The sequence below is a fragment of the Adiantum capillus-veneris genome, chromosome 29 (genome assembly GCF_014529385.1).
Source record: "Adiantum capillus-veneris isolate H3 chromosome 29, ASM1452938v2, whole genome shotgun sequence".
NCBI classification, from domain to species: domain Eukaryota; kingdom Viridiplantae; phylum Streptophyta; class Polypodiopsida; order Polypodiales; family Pteridaceae; genus Adiantum; species Adiantum capillus-veneris.
This window is the reverse complement of record NC_140959.1, coordinates 103,363,109-103,370,788: the sequence shown is the minus strand read 5'-3', so window position 1 is coordinate 103,370,788 and position 7,680 is coordinate 103,363,109. Positions and strand designations below refer to the sequence as shown.

General features: G+C 43.3%; 1 pseudogene across 1 annotated transcript; it reads right to left on the bottom strand.

The window, feature by feature from the left end:
• Positions 1–5,222: 5,222 nt before the first annotated feature.
• On the bottom strand, positions 5,223–7,149 carry LOC147419684 (linamarin synthase 2-like; annotated as a pseudogene). Its single transcript, XR_015187126.1, has 2 exons — positions 6,615–7,149; positions 5,223–6,374 (listed from the first exon to the last, which is right to left on the bottom strand). The product of XR_015187126.1 is annotated as a linamarin synthase 2-like (transcript).
• Positions 7,150–7,680: the final 531 nt, after the last annotated feature.

The following is a 7,680-nucleotide window of genomic DNA, read 5'->3' as shown; positions in this document are numbered from 1 at the left end:
GATCAAGAAGAGGTGCTGCAGCCCGAGTCCATTCTCCGACATGAAGACAAGGTACTAAGAGGCGGTAAGACTATTCCACGATATCTTATTAAGTTTAAGAATTATCCTTTTGAAGATGCTAGATGGATGCAAGGCATACAATTAAAGGATAACCTAAACCTTGTCAATGCTTACAATGCTTCCCAAGAGTAAGCAAATGTACAAAATGTACAAAATGAACAAATTTTTTGTCTTATAAGACTCTTTTTTTCTTTATTTGTGCACAAAAATGAAGTAGTATGCATGCTTAGATCAAGTTTGCGGAGACGACGTCTCCCAAACACCAAGTAGAGCTTCTCACTCTACTATGGAAGACTGATAGGACTAATGTGCAGACATGCTTGCGGCAGCCTCAGGCTCTCAAGCGCCAAATGGACTAGTCATCCATTGTGGAATGATGTCGTAGGGTAACATAGGGATCCTCTACCCGCTAAGAAAAGGACTCATGAACATGCTTTATCTTCTCTACACCATAGTCGAGGACGACTATGATTTCAAGAGAGAGGTAATGTCATAATAATCAATATCTAATTCTCCTAAATGATTTTCTCATATTAAACTGATCATTTAATGTGGGGAAGGCCAGGGGAGAAAAAGCTAGAATATTGGTTAAGCTAGCAGACCGGCCACAGTAGGGATCCAAAGGAGGGAAAATAGGGATCCAAAGGGGGGGCCATCTGCAAAAGAGCCATGTGTAACAATGGGCTAAAAAGACCCTAAGGTTCAGCCCATTAAGACTTCCAAAATGCTAAGGTTCCAAAATTCAAAGGTTGTGTCCAAAGGTCAACCCTAGGGAAAATTGGATGCTTTGTGTGTGCCCTAAAATTCTTTACACATCCCTACATGGGAGGGGGCGAGCCCTAAAGGTAGGGGATGAGAGAGAAAGCCACACACACACACACAGGCTCCCTTTACACAAAGGGAATGAGGGACACATGTCAGCTCCCTAGGCTAGATGCCCACAAGGTGTGCCCAATTTCTATTGGATGACTCTTGAAGTGGACCAATGAGAATTAAGCTAGAGTAAATCTAGTTTAATTAATTTAAAAACATTAAAAAAAAGAAACCAATGAGAATTAAGTCTCCTAGAAGACTATTGGGCAGTCTCCCAAGGGGTCCAATGAGCATTCAGGAGCCCCATGGCTTGCCTGATTCCTATTGGCCCGGAGGCAAAGGGGTCCAATGAGAGTTTAGTTTAATTATTTAATTACCTAAAGCTCTCACAAAAGGGGAAAGGGGGACACATGTCAGAAGGCTATCACTTATGCTGCTTAATTGTAATTGGCTTGACTTGGGGAGGGCCAATGAGGCTGCAGCAAGAGCAATTAGCAAGAGGGCTCGCCCAAGAGAGAGAGGGGGCTGATTTTTGGAAGGCATTATCACACACACACTCACACAAGCTCATGTGTGAAGACAGAGAAGACTATCTCTTCCCAAGCTTTAATGAAGAACTCATCACCTACTCCAAGCTTGTGAGATAGAAGCCTACATCAACACTCTCTTGGCATGTGGATGCAAATCCAACCAAGAGCCAAGCTTCAATGCATGCTCATCTCCTCTACCAAGCGAATTACTAAGCTAATCTATGCTACATATGAGTGATTATGTGAGGAGATGTACATCTTTCTCGTAAGATACTCCTTCTTCCTCTCAATCTATTCTCATACCCTACTAGCTCTCACCATCTTCGAAGGTGTGTGAGGTCTTGGGTCTGAGAACGGGGATAATTCAAGTTGTGTTTGATTAAGTGTTTTGCTTAGTGCATGAAGCTTCCATCTTCATTGCACTAGCTAGTCTTGAAGGAACACAAAGAAATGTATTGTACAATGTCTCTCTTGATGGGAGAAACCATAATACAAACCTTTTGGAGGGGGGAGCGGCTCCATGCAAATCCAGTCCTCAACTGTTGTCAATAGCTTAATTTCTCTCTCTTTTGAAAGTATTGTTGATGTTATCTAACTAGGTGTTATGCTTTTTGTTGCTCTCTCCACCCAAGCACTCTTGTAATTCTCATTAGGAATCTATTCTAATGAAATGCCCACTATGTTCATGCTAATTTCCGCTACACATAAGTTATTAGGCCATTAAATGTTACAGTACCCATAGCCAACCAATATCAGTGCATAGTAGGACAAAAAAACACCATTACCCATGTATGTACCCATAGCCAACCAATATACAAGGCCTATCAAGGATTCTTATGATAGTGCTACAAAACCTATCCTCATTCTCTGCTAGCTCTCTCCACCTTTGAAGGTGTTTGAGGCCTTGGGACTAAGCCCGGGGATGGTTAATGCTTTTTACAAAGTCTGTGTAATGGAATTGCCCTATTTAACTTGAGAGTAGGGGAAATTAATGAGAGTACTTTTGAGAAATGACCTTTGTGAGCATAGCGGGTGAACATAATTGAAGATAGCAACATAATCATAGCAATTAGTTAACTTGGCATGAAGAATACTTTTGCAAGAGAGAGAATTTAGAGAACATGACAACAGTTGAGGACTGGATTTATGTAGAGCCGATCCCCCCTCCAGTAGGCATTTGTATTATGATGTCTCCCATTAAGAGAGACTTGTTACAATACAATATTTGTGTTCCTTGTGACCTAGGCAATGCAATCAAGATGGAAAGCTTTATGCATCACAAGCATAACATAAACTTGAAGAAAGTTTTAACTATCCCAAGCCTCAGTCCCAAGACCTCAAACACCTTCGAAGGTGGAGAGAGCTAGCAGGGAACGAGGGTAGGGAAGAGGAAGAAGAAACATTTCATAGGAGAAAGAATTAGTTCCTCACTTATCATAACTCTTCTTGCTAGCATACATAATAGCATAGTAATGAAGAAGAAGGAGATAGCAAGCTTAAGCATTGAAGCATGGCTCTTGGTTGGATTTGCACTCCATAGCCAAGAGTGTTGGTGTAGGCTCTCAACCTCTACTTGCTTGGAGAAAGAGAGGGAGCTCTTGCACTTTGCATATCACATAATGAGAGTGTTTGTGAGTGTGTGGGTGAGTATACCCCCTAAGCAACCCCCTAGCTTGCTTGGGTCGACCCCCCCTTGTAGGCTCTCAACCTCTACTTGCTTGGAGAAAGAGAGGGAGCTCTTGCAATTTGCATAGCACATAATGAGAGTGTTTGTGAGTGTGTGGGTGAGTATACCTCCTAAGCAACCCCCTAGCTTGCTTGGGTCGACCCCCCCTTGTAGCTCATGCTTGAAGCTCATTGGACCCCTCCAAGCCTAGCCAATCGCAAGCAGGAGGCATTACAAGCAGCAAGGGTAGCCTTGGGACAAGTGTCCCCCTTTCCCCTTTGAGAGAGAGGACTTGATAAATGCAAAATGAATTAAGTAAATCTTCTAAATTATCATTGGACCCCTTGGGTGGCCAACCAATAAGCTTCAAGCACACCATGAGGGCAACATGAGGAGGAACTTGACAAGTATCCCTTTTGCTTTCTTTGTACCATGCATGCCTTGTGTGAGTGTGTGGGTGTTCTCTCTCATCCCCCCTCTTGTAGGGCTTGCACCTTCCTCGTAGGGATTGAATCTTGATCTTTTGACACCTCAAGCCCCTCATGCATAGGCCCAGTTCCCACCACAAGATTGGGCGTTAAGCATCAAGTGCAACCCTAGCATCTCAAGCATGTCAAGCACCTCAAGCATCTCAATCATCAAGCACCTCAGTCATCAAGCATGACAAGCAGAACAAGCACCTCGAGCTGGGTCGAGTTCTTGCCTCAAGCTCAGCCCTAGCTTACCTAAGGTCAAAGGACTTTTACACTCATTATTGGAGGTCTTCAATGAAGCTAACCCGAAGGTCTTATGCTCCATTGGTTAGCCTTGCTCTTTGATAGACCTCTCATTTGGGCCCCTTTACCATTGGCCTCGTGTTGAAATAGATCTATAAGCACATGTCTATATCTTAACCCTTGTTCCCATTTATTCTCCCACATTAAGTGATCAGTATAATATGAGAAAATCATTTGGGTTGGTTAGATATTAGATATTAGCTTTTATGACACTATGTTATGCTCGTGATGCATGAAGCTTTCCATCTTCATTGCATCACTTAGGTCACAAGGAACACACAGATTGTATTGTACCGTCTCTCTTGATGGGAGAATCTATAATACAAAAGCCTATTGAAGGGGAGACTGGCTCCACATAAATCCGGTCGGCCTCAACTATTGTCAAGTTCTATAAACACTCTCTAGCAAAAGTATTGTTTATGTCAAGTTAATTAAGTATTATGGTTATGTTGCTATCGCTAATTAAGTTCACCCTCTATGTTCTCAAAGTAGCCTCACAAAAATACTCACTCTAATTCTCCTAATTCCGCTATTTTCAAAGTTCATAGGCCATTTCCATTACATGTGGAAACATGAGGGCTACGACAATGAAGATAGGGAGCTCCTTGTAACTCCTAATTACCTTCAAAATGTTGGTTTCCATGCCCCCTCCCATTTACAAGATAATGAGGAAGGTTCTTGAAAAAGTGCAGGCCACTTGCACATTGTTGCAAGATAGAGCTTGAAGAAACTAACGTAAGTGCCACCATCTGATAAAATATGGACACACTTCACTTGTCTTGGAGAATGTAGGTAGAAAATGAGGGGTTCCACTTGTAAAACGGGCTTTGTCTGTGTTTTTCTATAATGAGATGAATCGGCTACCTCAATTCGTGAGAGCCAATCCAAAACATGATGGATGGATGTTGTGGAGGTCGCTCTTGTGGACATATACGAAGTCCGAGAAAGTAGTGCCCATGCCTTGGCAGAAGATGTTGTCCATGTTTTACTTCTCATCTCTGACGGTGTTTGCTTTACATGTTGAGGCGCATGCATAACTATAGGATGGAGCTTCCTGTTCATATTTTCATGTCTATCCATCTACATAGATATTGTTTTATGTTTTGATTTCAAATTCTTTTCATTTTTCAAAATTTTTAACTAGTATTCTCTATTTTTTTTCATAAACAAAGTAGAGAGAAACACAAAAATTTGAATGTTTAAGCGCTAAAGCAAGGTCCATAATCAGCACGGCAATGTGTGTGTCAATATCCACAATTTGTTCACATTAATATATGCGGCAATACTTGAAATGAAAAAAAAAGTGCTCCCATCTCTCCCTCTCTTCTTTGGTCAACCCATTTTGGACTCTCTCTCTCCACGAAATGCGATAAAAGGTCGCGGTAAACATGTTGAGCTTTTCATAGTGATTACTATTTAATAATTGCAACGGACTTAGGATTTGCTACTTCTAACTAGTAAGTCAACATAGCTACTATATAGTAATTATGTTAGACTTGGGATTTACTACTTCTGACTAGAAACTCCACGTAGGTGCTATATAGTATTTGCATTAAACAAAGGATTTACCGCTTCTATGTAGCAACTTCACACCGTTACTATATAGGAAATCTAGAGGTACCTGAAAGTTGCTAGTTCCATCTAGCAATTATATACCTATCACATAGAAAGCTATGAGTTTGCTAGTTCAATCTAGCAAAAAGCTCCTTACTTCCTACTTTAATCTAGGAAGTACATGGAACCCAAAGCTAATTTCTATATGGTAACATGTCAAAAGCTCCTTGTGGATCTTCCACACATCAGCAATGTAATTTGCATTCATTCTTTGTTCTGCAAATCCGCTGGGCTTCGCCAAGATGGGCACACCTCCAGCAACACTCTCTATCACAGAATTCCATCCACAATGAGACAGAAAGAGGCCAACAGATGGATGTGTCAGGACGGCAAGCTGGGGTGCCCATGATACCAGCATTGCTCTGCTGCTTGGCTTCCCTTCCACTGCCTCTCAGTCTAGCTTTTCCCGCAACCGTGAAAGGGCAGCACCCATTTGATCGGGGCAGATCGCCCAAAGGAAAGGCACTCCACTCTCTTCAAGGCCCTGGATGAGCTCCCCAATGTCTTCCTCAGACATGTTGACAATGCTGCCAAAGGAAATGTAAATGACAGAAGCCTTCTCATGTTTTGAGAGCCAGTCTTTGCATGTTGTGTCTTCAGGCCACATGCTAAGGATGCTTGTTGACTCCATGTCATGTGGGTTGCCGTGGCAGACGTCTATCGGAAGCAAGGGGCCAATCGGTAGGAAATTGGGGACCTCTTTCTTGAATGCAGCACATGCCTCACTCTCCAACTCTTCAAAAGTGTTAGCTAGATTCCAAGCTGCCTCTAGAAGCCTCTTCATACACAGCCTCAGCAACCATTGAAACACAAAATCTGTCGTCGAATCCACCGAGAAGAACGAGATGTAGTTTTCAAGTTTCATCGGAGTAATGCCTTGAATGCAGTGAACAACCTCTTGTAGCTTGCTTTGATCTGCTGGCAAATAAAGCTCTCATGTTGACAGAAAACTTTCAGAGTCATCTTTCACAGAATTACCAAAGTGCTCTCTCTCTCTCTCTCTCTCTCTCTCTCTCTCTCTCATGTATATATGCATGTATACATACCAAAGAGATGCCACACACAAGAGTCTCCACTCAATCCAAAGCAGCAGAGGAATGTCAAGACAAGTGAGGCTATTCAAGATTAGTATCAGAAGAGAGGAAATTAACAAACCTTTCACTGGGATGAGGCCAAGAGATTGAAGAGTGGATTGGAAGGCGTAGGCGATATTGGCGTGCACCGCGCGGTTCAGAGCGAGACACGAGGAAGGTGAAATTGGTCAGCCACATCTTGAATCCAAGTGCAGAAGGCATCAGCAATAATGCAAGTCAAGGGAGGGGACTCATTGCTGTTCAAAATGCGCCGCACCAGCTTCGCAAACGGGCCTGCCAAAGCCAGAGTCGCTGCAATCGTCTCGACCACTCTGCCCGGCTTCTCATTGAGACGCTGATGCGGGTCGGGCAACCCATCAGGGATATGCTCGAAGCGCAAGTTTGGCAGCTGTTGGCCTCTTGGGGAACATCCGCTGATGGGTGTGGTCTGTGTTGATGAATGTGATGAAGAAACCCTCGTCCAGCATGCGCATGGCGCAAGGCATGGGGCTGCTTGAAATTGCCACTGCCATCGGAGCTCATGTTGGCACAAATGCAGCTAGGCAACTATGGAAAGACTGACGACGGTGTGTGAGGAAGTTGCAAGAGAGATTATGGGGTCCCATTTATTGCGGCAACTGCACGCTACAGTCGAGTCTGCCACGGGATTGCGCATAGGATCAAAATCCTCGTCCCATCGGCCTTGCATTATTAGCACAAGAAGAGTTTTGAACAAATTCTCACAATAATTCCGACATTGGCACTTACCTCAACACGATGAGCTTCTCCGAGGGAGGCATCGCATACCTAGCTAGGTTCGATTGGGGGCAACGGACCGCCGGCCCTGGTCCCTTGCCCCCAATCGTACCTAGCTAGGTATGCGGTGCCTCCGAGCAGAAGCTCATGATGTTATGCATTGTATGAAAAACACTAAGTTTTCCTACATGATAAATCTTGGAAATCTTCTTGTGTAGGTCGGTGCATAGTCATTAGTAACTCACAAAGATAATTAAGCCCAAGCTCTCGTCACGCGAAGCATATTAGCTTGGCATTGTAACTATGCTGATTTGTAACTATGCCGAAATCGGCATAATTACGTAACTATGCAAGACAACATTTGCTTGTTTTTCTGCTTTTTGCCACAATTG